This window comes from Melospiza georgiana, chromosome 2 (genome assembly GCF_028018845.1).
Source record: "Melospiza georgiana isolate bMelGeo1 chromosome 2, bMelGeo1.pri, whole genome shotgun sequence".
Lineage (NCBI taxonomy): Eukaryota > Metazoa > Chordata > Aves > Passeriformes > Passerellidae > Melospiza > Melospiza georgiana.
Window position 1 is genome coordinate 89,547,262 of NC_080431.1, and position 10,809 is coordinate 89,558,070.

The window sequence follows — 10,809 nt, forward strand, 5'->3', positions numbered from 1 at the left end:
GCCAACTGATAGAAAACAGTACCTTTGCACTCTCCTGACTTTTCCAATCACATGAACATTCGATTGGAAGCTGTTTTGGACAACTTTTCTTTTCTTCCTGCCAAACACTTGGCAGACATCCGTGCAACTTCTAGAACACGATGGGAGATGTTTTCTGTGCTGGCACAGTTTTTCCTAGCCAGACATAGTGGGAAAGCGTTTTGCTAAGATGTAGACTACAGAAGACGCGAAAGACGAAGGTAGGATGCTCTCCGGAGGTAAGAGCCGCTGCCGGGCGTCTTTCGGCAGAAGCCGCGCTAAGGAGAGCACTGTGAGCGGCACAATCGTCTTTGCGCGAAGAAGCCGCTTCTTGGGCTCCGGCAGCCGGCGAGAGCGGCAGCTTCGGGAAGGTGAAGAAGCAAGCTGTACAACACTGGGATTGTGTGCGCACCTTGCCAACTGATAGAAAACAGTACCTTTGCACTCTCCTGACTTTTCCAATCACATGAACATTCGATTGGAAGCTGTTTTGGACAACTTTTCTTTTCTTCCTGCCAAACACTTGGCAGACATCTCTGCAACTTCTAGTACACGATGGGAGATGTTTTCTGTGCTGGCACAGTTTTTCCTAGCCAGACATAGTGGGAAAGCGTTTTGCTAAGATGTAGACTACAGAAGACGCGAAAGACGAAGGTAGGATGCTCTCCGGAGGTAAGAGCCGCTGCCGGGCGTCTTTCGGCAGAAGCCGCGCTAAGGAGAGCACTGTGAGCGGCACAATCGTCTTTGCGCGAAGAAGCCGCTTCTTGGGCTCCGGCAGCCGGCGAGAGCGGCAGCTTCGGGAAGGTGAAGAAGCAAGCTGTACAACACTGGGATTGTGTGCGCACCTTGCCAACTGATAGAAAACAGTACCTTTGCACTCTCCTGACTTTTCCAATCACATGAACATTCGATTGGAAGCTGTTTTGGACAACTTTTCTTTTCTTCCTGCCAAACACTTGGCAGACATCCGTGCAACTTCTAGAACACGATGGGAGATGTTTTCTGTGCTGGCACAGTTTTTCCTAGCCAGACATAGTGGGAAAGCGTTTTGCTAAGATGTAGACTACAGAAGACGCGAAAGACGAAGGTAGGATGCTCTCCGGAGGTAAGAGCCGCTGCCGGGCGTCTTTCGGCAGAAGCCGCGCTAAGGAGAGCACTGTGAGCGGCACAATCGTCTTTGCGCGAAGAAGCCGCTTCTTGGGCTCCGGCAGCCGGCGAGAGCGGCAGCTTCGGGAAGGTGAAGAAGCAAGCTGTACAACACTGGGATTGTGTGCGCACCTTGCCAACTGATAGAAAACAGTACCTTTGCACTCTCCTGACTTTTCCAATCACATGAACATTCGATTGGAAGCTGTTTTGGACAACTTTTCTTTTCTTCCTGCCAAACACTTGGCAGACATCCGTGCAACTTCTAGAACACGATGGGAGATGTTTTCTGTGCTGGCACAGTTTTTCCTAGCCAGACATAGTGGGAAAGCGTTTTGCTAAGATGTAGACTACAGAAGACGCGAAAGACGAAGGTAGGATGCTCTCCGGAGGTAAGAGCCGCTGCCGGGCGTCTTTCGGCAGAAGCCGCGCTAAGGAGAGCACTGTGAGCGGCACAATCGTCTTTGCGCGAAGAAGCCGCTTCTTGGGCTCCGGCAGCCGGCGAGAGCGGCAGCTTCGGGAAGGTGAAGAAGCAAGCTGTACAACACTGGGATTGTGTGCGCACCTTGCCAACTGATAGAAAACAGTACCTTTGCACTCTCCTGACTTTTCCAATCACATGAACATTCGATTGGAAGCTGTTTTGGACAACTTTTCTTTTCTTCCTGCCAAACACTTGGCAGACATCCGTGCAACTTCTAGAACACGATGGGAGATGTTTTCTGTGCTGGCACAGTTTTTCCTAGCCAGACATAGTGGGAAAGCGTTTTGCTAAGATGTAGACTACAGAAGACGCGAAAGACGAAGGTAGGATGCTCTCCGGAGGTAAGAGCCGCTGCCGGGCGTCTTTCGGCAGAAGCCGCGCTAAGGAGAGCACTGTGAGCGGCACAATCGTCTTTGCGCGAAGAAGCCGCTTCTTGGGCTCCGGCAGCCGGCGAGAGCGGCAGCTTCGGGAAGGTGAAGAAGCAAGCTGTACAACACTGGGATTGTGTGCGCACCTTGCCAACTGATAGAAAACAGTACCTTTGCACTCTCCTGACTTTTCCAATCACATGAACATTCGATTGGAAGCTGTTTTGGACAACTTTTCTTTTCTTCCTGCCAAACACTTGGCAGACATCCGTGCAACTTCTAGAACACGATGGGAGATGTTTTCTGTGCTGGCACAGTTTTTCCTAGCCAGACATAGTGGGAAAGCGTTTTGCCGAGAGGTAGATGAGAAGAGGAGCTAAAGACGAAGGTAGGATGCTCTCCGGAGGTAAGAGCCGCTGCCGGGCGTCTTTCGGCAGAAGCCGCGCTAAGGAGAGCACTGTGAGCGGCACAATCGTCTTTGCGCGAAGAAGCCGCTTCTTGGGCTCCGGCAGCCGGCGAGAGCGGCAGCTTCGGGAAGGTGAAGAAGCAAGCTGTACAACACTGGGATTGTGTGCGCACCTTGCCAACTGATAGAAAACAGTACCTTTGCACTCTCCTGACTTTTCCAATCACATGAACATTCGATTGGAAGCTGTTTTGGACAACTTTTCTTTTCTTCCTGCCAAACACTTGGCAGACATCCGTGCAACTTCTAGAACACGATGGGAGATGTTTTCTGTGCTGGCACAGTTTTTCCTAGCCAGACATAGCGGGAAAGCGTTTTGCTAAGATGTAGACTACAGAAGACGCGAAAGACGAAGGTAGGATGCTCTCCGGAGGTAAGAGCCGCTGCCGGGCGTCTTTCGGCAGAAGCCGCGCTAAGGAGAGCACTGTGAGCGGCACAATCGTCTTTGCGCGAAGAAGCCGCTTCTTGGGCTCCGGCAGCCGGCGAGAGCGGCAGCTTCGGGAAGGTGAAGAAGCAAGCTGTACAACACTGGGATTGTGTGCGCACCTTGCCAACTGATAGAAAACAGTACCTTTGCACTCTCCTGACTTTTCCAATCACATGAACATTCGATTGGAAGCTGTTTTGGACAACTTTTCTTTTCTTCCTGCCAAACACTTGGCAGACATCCGTGCAACTTCTAGAACACGATGGGAGATGTTTTCTGTGCTGGCACAGTTTTTCCTAGCCAGACATAGTGGGAAAGCGTTTTGCTAAGATGTAGACTACAGAAGACGCGAAAGACGAAGGTAGGATGCTCTCCGGAGGTAAGAGCCGCTGCCGGGCGTCTTTCGGCAGAAGCCGCGCTAAGGAGAGCACTGTGAGCGGCACAATCGTCTTTGCGCGAAGAAGCCGCTTCTTGGGCTCCGGCAGCCGGCGAGAGCGGCAGCTTCGGGAAGGTGAAGAAGCAAGCTGTACAACACTGGGATTGTGTGCGCACCTTGCCAACTGATAGAAAACAGTACCTTTGCACTCTCCTGACTTTTCCAATCACATGAACATTCGATTGGAAGCTGTTTTGGACAACTTTTCTTTTCTTCCTGCCAAACACTTGGCAGACATCCGTGCAACTTCTAGAACACGATGGGAGATGTTTTCTGTGCTGGCACAGTTTTTCCTAGCCAGACATAGTGGGAAAGCGTTTTGCTAAGATGTAGACTACAGAAGACGCGAAAGACGAAGGTAGGATGCTCTCCGGAGGTAAGAGCCGCTGCCGGGCGTCTTTCGGCAGAAGCCGCGCTAAGGAGAGCACTGTGAGCGGCACAATCGTCTTTGCGCGAAGAAGCCGCTTCTTGGGCTCCGGCAGCCGGCGAGAGCGGCAGCTTCGGGAAGGTGAAGAAGCAAGCTGTACAACACTGGGATTGTGTGCGCACCTTGCCAACTGATAGAAAACAGTACCTTTGCACTCTCCTGACTTTTCCAATCACATGAACATTCGATTGGAAGCTGTTTTGGACAACTTTTCTTTTCTTCCTGCCAAACACTTGGCAGACATCCGTGCAACTTCTAGAACACGATGGGAGATGTTTTCTGTGCTGGCACAGTTTTTCCTAGCCAGACATAGTGGGAAAGCGTTTTGCTAAGATGTAGACTACAGAAGACGCGAAAGACGAAGGTAGGATGCTCTCCGGAGGTAAGAGCCGCTGCCGGGCGTCTTTCGGCAGAAGCCGCGCTAAGGAGAGCACTGTGAGCGGCACAATCGTCTTTGCGCGAAGAAGCCGCTTCTTGGGCTCCGGCAGCCGGCGAGAACGGCAGCTTCGGGAAGGTGAAGAAGCAAGCTGTACAACACTGGGATTGTGTGCGCACCTTGCCAACTGATAGAAAACAGTACCTTTGCACTCTCCTGACTTTTGCAATCACAGGAACATTCGATTGGAAGCTGTTTTGGACAACTTTTCTTTTCTTCCTGCCAAACACTTGGCAGACATCCGTGCAACTTCTAGAACACGATGGGAGATGTTTTCTGTGCTGGCACAGTTTTTCCTAGCCAGACATAGTGGGAAAGCGTTTTGCTAAGATGTAGACTACAGAAGACGCGAAAGACGAAGGTAGGATGCTCTCCGGAGGTAAGAGCGGCTGCCGGGCGTCTTTCGGCAGAAGCCGCGCTAAGGAGAGCACTGTGAGCGGCACAATCGTCTTTGCGCGAAGAAGCCGCTTCTTGGGCTCCGGCAGCCGGCGAGAGCGGCAGCTTCGGGAAGGTGAAGAAGCAAGCTGTACAACACTGGGATTGTGTGCGCACCTTGCCAACTGATAGAAAACAGTACCTTTGCACTCTCCTGACTTTTCCAATCACATGAACATTCGATTGGAAGCTGTTTTGGACAACTTTTCTTTTCTTCCTGCCAAACACTTGGCAGACATCCGTGCAACTTCTAGAACACGATGGGAGATGTTTTCTGTGCTGGCACAGTTTTTCCTAGCCAGACATAGTGGGAAAGCGTTTTGCCGAGAGGTAGATGAGAAGAGGAGCTAAAGACGAAGGTAGGATGCTCTCCGGAGGTAAGAGCCGCTGCCGGGCGTCTTTCGGCAGAAGCCGCGCTAAGGAGAGCACTGTGAGCGGCACAATCGTCTTTGCGCGAAGAAGCCGCTTCTTGGGCTCCGGCAGCCGGCGAGAGCGGCAGCTTCGGGAAGGTGAAGAAGCAAGCTGTACAACACTGGGATTGTGTGCGCACCTTGCCAACTGATAGAAAACAGTACCTTTGCACTCTCCTGACTTTTCCAATCACATGAACATTCGATTGGAAGCTGTTTTGGACAACTTTTCTTTTCTTCCTGCCAAACACTTGGCAGACATCCGTGCAACTTCTAGAACACGATGGGAGATGTTTTCTGTGCTGGCACAGTTTTTCCTAGCCAGACATAGTGGGAAAGCGTTTTGCTAAGATGTAGACTACAGAAGACGCGAAAGACGAAGGTAGGATGCTCTCCGGAGGTAAGAGCCGCTGCCGGGCGTCTTTCGGCAGAAGCCGCGCTAAGGAGAGCACTGTGAGCGGCACAATCGTCTTTGCGCGAAGAAGCCGCTTCTTGGGCTCCGGCAGCCGGCGAGAGCGGCAGCTTCGGGAAGGTGAAGAAGCAAGCTGTACAACACTGGGATTGTGTGCGCACCTTGCCAACTGATAGAAAACAGTACCTTTGCACTCTCCTGACTTTTCCAATCACATGAACATTCGATTGGAAGCTGTTTTGGACAACTTTTCTTTTCTTCCTGCCAAACACTTGGCAGACATCTCTGCAACTTCTAGTACACGATGGGAGATGTTTTCTGTGCTGGCACAGTTTTTCCTAGCCAGACATAGTGGGAAAGCGTTTTGCTAAGATGTAGACTACAGAAGACGCGAAAGACGAAGGTAGGATGCTCTCCGGAGGTAAGAGCCGCTGCCGGGCGTCTTTCGGCAGAAGCCGCGCTAAGGAGAGCACTGTGAGCGGCACAATCGTCTTTGCGCGAAGAAGCCGCTTCTTGGGCTCCGGCAGCCGGCGAGAGCGGCAGCTTCGGGAAGGTGAAGAAGCAAGCTGTACAACACTGGGATTGTGTGCGCACCTTGCCAACTGATAGAAAACAGTACCTTTGCACTCTCCTGACTTTTCCAATCACATGAACATTCGATTGGAAGCTGTTTTGGACAACTTTTCTTTTCTTCCTGCCAAACACTTGGCAGACATCCGTGCAACTTCTAGAACACGATGGGAGATGTTTTCTGTGCTGGCACAGTTTTTCCTAGCCAGACATAGTGGGAAAGCGTTTTGCTAAGATGTAGACTACAGAAGACGCGAAAGACGAAGGTAGGATGCTCTCCGGAGGTAAGAGCGGCTGCCGGGCGTCTTTCGGCAGAAGCCGCGCTAAGGAGAGCACTGTGAGCGGCACAATCGTCTTTGCGCGAAGAAGCCGCTTCTTGGGCTCCGGCAGCCGGCGAGAGCGGCAGCTTCGGGAAGGTGAAGAAGCAAGCTGTACAACACTGGGATTGTGTGCGCACCTTGCCAACTGATAGAAAACAGTACCTTTGCACTCTCCTGACTTTTCCAATCACATGAACATTCGATTGGAAGCTGTTTTGGACAACTTTTCTTTTCTTCCTGCCAAACACTTGGCAGACATCCGTGCAACTTCTAGAACACGATGGGAGATGTTTTCTGTGCTGGCACAGTTTTTCCTAGCCAGACATAGTGGGAAAGCGTTTTGCCGAGAGGTAGATGAGAAGAGGAGCTAAAGACGAAGGTAGGATGCTCTCCGGAGGTAAGAGCCGCTGCCGGGCGTCTTTCGGCAGAAGCCGCGCTAAGGAGAGCACTGTGAGCGGCACAATCGTCTTTGCGCGAAGAAGCCGCTTCTTGGGCTCCGGCAGCCGGCGAGAGCGGCAGCTTCGGGAAGGTGAAGAAGCAAGCTGTACAACACTGGGATTGTGTGCGCACCTTGCCAACTGATAGAAAACAGTACCTTTGCACTCTCCTGACTTTTCCAATCACATGAACATTCGATTGGAAGCTGTTTTGGACAACTTTTCTTTTCTTCCTGCCAAACACTTGGCAGACATCCGTGCAACTTCTAGAACACGATGGGAGATGTTTTCTGTGCTGGCACAGTTTTTCCTAGCCAGACATAGTGGGAAAGCGTTTTGCTAAGATGTAGACTACAGAAGACGCGAAAGACGAAGGTAGGATGCTCTCCGGAGGTAAGAGCCGCTGCCGGGCGTCTTTCGGCAGAAGCCGCGCTAAGGAGAGCACTGTGAGCGGCACAATCGTCTTTGCGCGAAGAAGCCGCTTCTTGGGCTCCGGCAGCCGGCGAGAGCGGCAGCTTCGGGAAGGTGAAGAAGCAAGCTGTACAACACTGGGATTGTGTGCGCACCTTGCCAACTGATAGAAAACAGTACCTTTGCACTCTCCTGACTTTTCCAATCACATGAACATTCGATTGGAAGCTGTTTTGGACAACTTTTCTTTTCTTCCTGCCAAACACTTGGCAGACATCCGTGCAACTTCTAGAACACGATGGGAGATGTTTTCTGTGCTGGCACAGTTTTTCCTAGCCAGACATAGTGGGAAAGCGTTTTGCTAAGATGTAGACTACAGAAGACGCGAAAGACGAAGGTAGGATGCTCTCCGGAGGTAAGAGCCGCTGCCGGGCGTCTTTCGGCAGAAGCCGCGCTAAGGAGAGCACTGTGAGCGGCACAATCGTCTTTGCGCGAAGAAGCCGCTTCTTGGGCTCCGGCAGCCGGCGAGAGCGGCAGCTTCGGGAAGGTGAAGAAGCAAGCTGTACAACACTGGGATTGTGTGCGCACCTTGCCAACTGATAGAAAACAGTACCTTTGCACTCTCCTGACTTTTCCAATCACATGAACATTCGATTGGAAGCTGTTTTGGACAACTTTTCTTTTCTTCCTGCCAAACACTTGGCAGACATCCGTGCAACTTCTAGAACACGATGGGAGATGTTTTCTGTGCTGGCACAGTTTTTCCTAGCCAGACATAGTGGGAAAGCGTTTTGCCGAGAGGTAGATGAGAAGAGGAGCTAAAGACGAAGGTAGGATGCTCTCCGGAGGTAAGAGCCGCTGCCGGGCGTCTTTCGGCAGAAGCCGCGCTAAGGAGAGCACTGTGAGCGGCACAATCGTCTTTGCGCGAAGAAGCCGCTTCTTGGGCTCCGGCAGCCGGCGAGAGCGGCAGCTTCGGGAAGGTGAAGAAGCAAGCTGTACAACACTGGGATTGTGTGCGCACCTTGCCAACTGATAGAAAACAGTACCTTTGCACTCTCCTGACTTTTCCAATCACATGAACATTCGATTGGAAGCTGTTTTGGACAACTTTTCTTTTCTTCCTGCCAAACACTTGGCAGACATCCGTGCAACTTCTAGAACACGATGGGAGATGTTTTCTGTGCTGGCACAGTTTTTCCTAGCCAGACATAGCGGGAAAGCGTTTTGCTAAGATGTAGACTACAGAAGACGCGAAAGACGAAGGTAGGATGCTCTCCGGAGGTAAGAGCCGCTGCCGGGCGTCTTTCGGCAGAAGCCGCGCTAAGGAGAGCACTGTGAGCGGCACAATCGTCTTTGCGCGAAGAAGCCGCTTCTTGGGCTCCGGCAGCCGGCGAGAGCGGCAGCTTCGGGAAGGTGAAGAAGCAAGCTGTACAACACTGGGATTGTGTGCGCACCTTGCCAACTGATAGAAAACAGTACCTTTGCACTCTCCTGACTTTTCCAATCACATGAACATTCGATTGGAAGCTGTTTTGGACAACTTTTCTTTTCTTCCTGCCAAACACTTGGCAGACATCCGTGCAACTTCTAGAACACGATGGGAGATGTTTTCTGTGCTGGCACAGTTTTTCCTAGCCAGACATAGTGGGAAAGCGTTTTGCTAAGATGTAGACTACAGAAGACGCGAAAGACGAAGGTAGGATGCTCTCCGGAGGTAAGAGCCGCTGCCGGGCGTCTTTCGGCAGAAGCCGCGCTAAGGAGAGCACTGTGAGCGGCACAATCGTCTTTGCGCGAAGAAGCCGCTTCTTGGGCTCCGGCAGCCGGCGAGAGCGGCAGCTTCGGGAAGGTGAAGAAGCAAGCTGTACAACACTGGGATTGTGTGCGCACCCTTGCCAACTGATAGAAAACAGTACCTTTGCACTCTCCTGACTTTTCCAATCACATGAACATTCGATTGGAAGCTGTTTTGGACAACTTTTCTTTTCTTCCTGCCAAACACTTGGCAGACATCCGTGCAACTTCTAGAACACGATGGGAGATGTTTTCTGTGCTGGCACAGTTTTTGTCTAGCCAGACATAGTGGGAAAGCGTTTTGCTAAGATGTAGACTACAGAAGACGCGAAAGACGAAGGTAGGATGCTCTCCGGAGGTAAGAGCCGCTGCCGGGCGTCTTTCGGCAGAAGCCGCGCTAAGGAGAGCACTGTGAGCGGCACAATCGTCTTTGCGCGAAGAAGCCGCTTCTTGGGCTCCGGCAGCCGGCGAGAGCGGCAGCTTCGGGAAGGTGAAGAAGCAAGCTGTACAACACTGGGATTGTGTGCGCACCTTGCCAACTGATAGAAAAACAGTACCTTTGCACTCTCCTGACTTTTCCAATCACATGAACATTCGATTGGAAGCTGTTTTGGACAACTTTTCTTTTCTTCCTGCCAAACACTTGGCAGACATCTCTGCAACTTCTAGAACACGATGGGAGATGTTTTCTGTGCTGGCACAGTTTTTCCTAGCCAGACATAGTGGGAAAGCGTTTTGCTAAGATGTAGACTACAAAAGACGCTAAAGACGAAGGTAGGATGCTCTCCGGAGGTAAGAGCCGCTGCCGGGCGTCTTTCGGCAGAAGCCGCGCTAAGGAGAGCACTGTGAGCGGCACAATCGTCTTTGCGCGAAGAAGCCGCTTCTTGGGCTCCGGCAGCCGGCGAGAGCGGCAGCTTCGGGAAGGTGAAGAAGCAAGCTGTACAACACTGGGATTGTGTGCGCACCTTGCCAACTGATAGAAAACAGTACCTTTGCACTCTCCTGACTTTTCCAATCACATGAACATTCGATTGGAAGCTGTTTTGGACAACTTTTCTTTTCTTTCTGCCAAACACTTGGCAGACATCTCTGCAACTTCTAGAACACGATGGGAGATGTTTTCTGTGCTGGCACAGTTTTTCCTAGCCAGACATAGTGGGAAAGCGTTTTGCCGAGAGGTAGATGAGAAGAGGGAGCTAAAGACGAAGGTAGGATGCTCTCCGGAGGTAAGAGCCGCTGCCGGGCGTCTTTCGGCAGAAGCCGCGCTAAGGGAGAGCACTGTGAGCGGCACAATCGTCTTTGCGCGAAGAAGCCGCTTCTTGGGCTCCGGCAGCCGGCGAGAGCGGCAGCTTCGGGAAGGTGAAGAAGCAAGCTGTACAACACTGGGATTGTGTGCGCACCTTGCCAACTGATAGAAAACAGTACCTTTGCACTCTCCTGACTTTTCCAATCACATGAACATTCGATTGGAAGCTGTTTTGGACAACTTTTCTTTTCTTCCTGCCAAACACTTGGCAGACATCCGTGCAACTTCTAGAACACGATGGGAGATGTTTTCTGTGCTGGCACAGTTTTTTCCTAGCCAGACATAGCGGAAAGCGTTTTGCTAAGATGTAGACTACAGAAGACGCGAAAGACGAAGTAGGATGCTCTCCGGAGGTAAGAGCCGCTGCCGGGCGTCTTTCGGCAGAAGCCGCGCTAAGGAGAGCACTGTGAGCGGCACAATCGTCTTTGCGCGGAAGAAGCCGCTTCTTGGGCTCCGGCAGCCGGCGAGAGCGGCAGCTTCGGGAAGGTGAAGAAGCAAGCTGTACAACA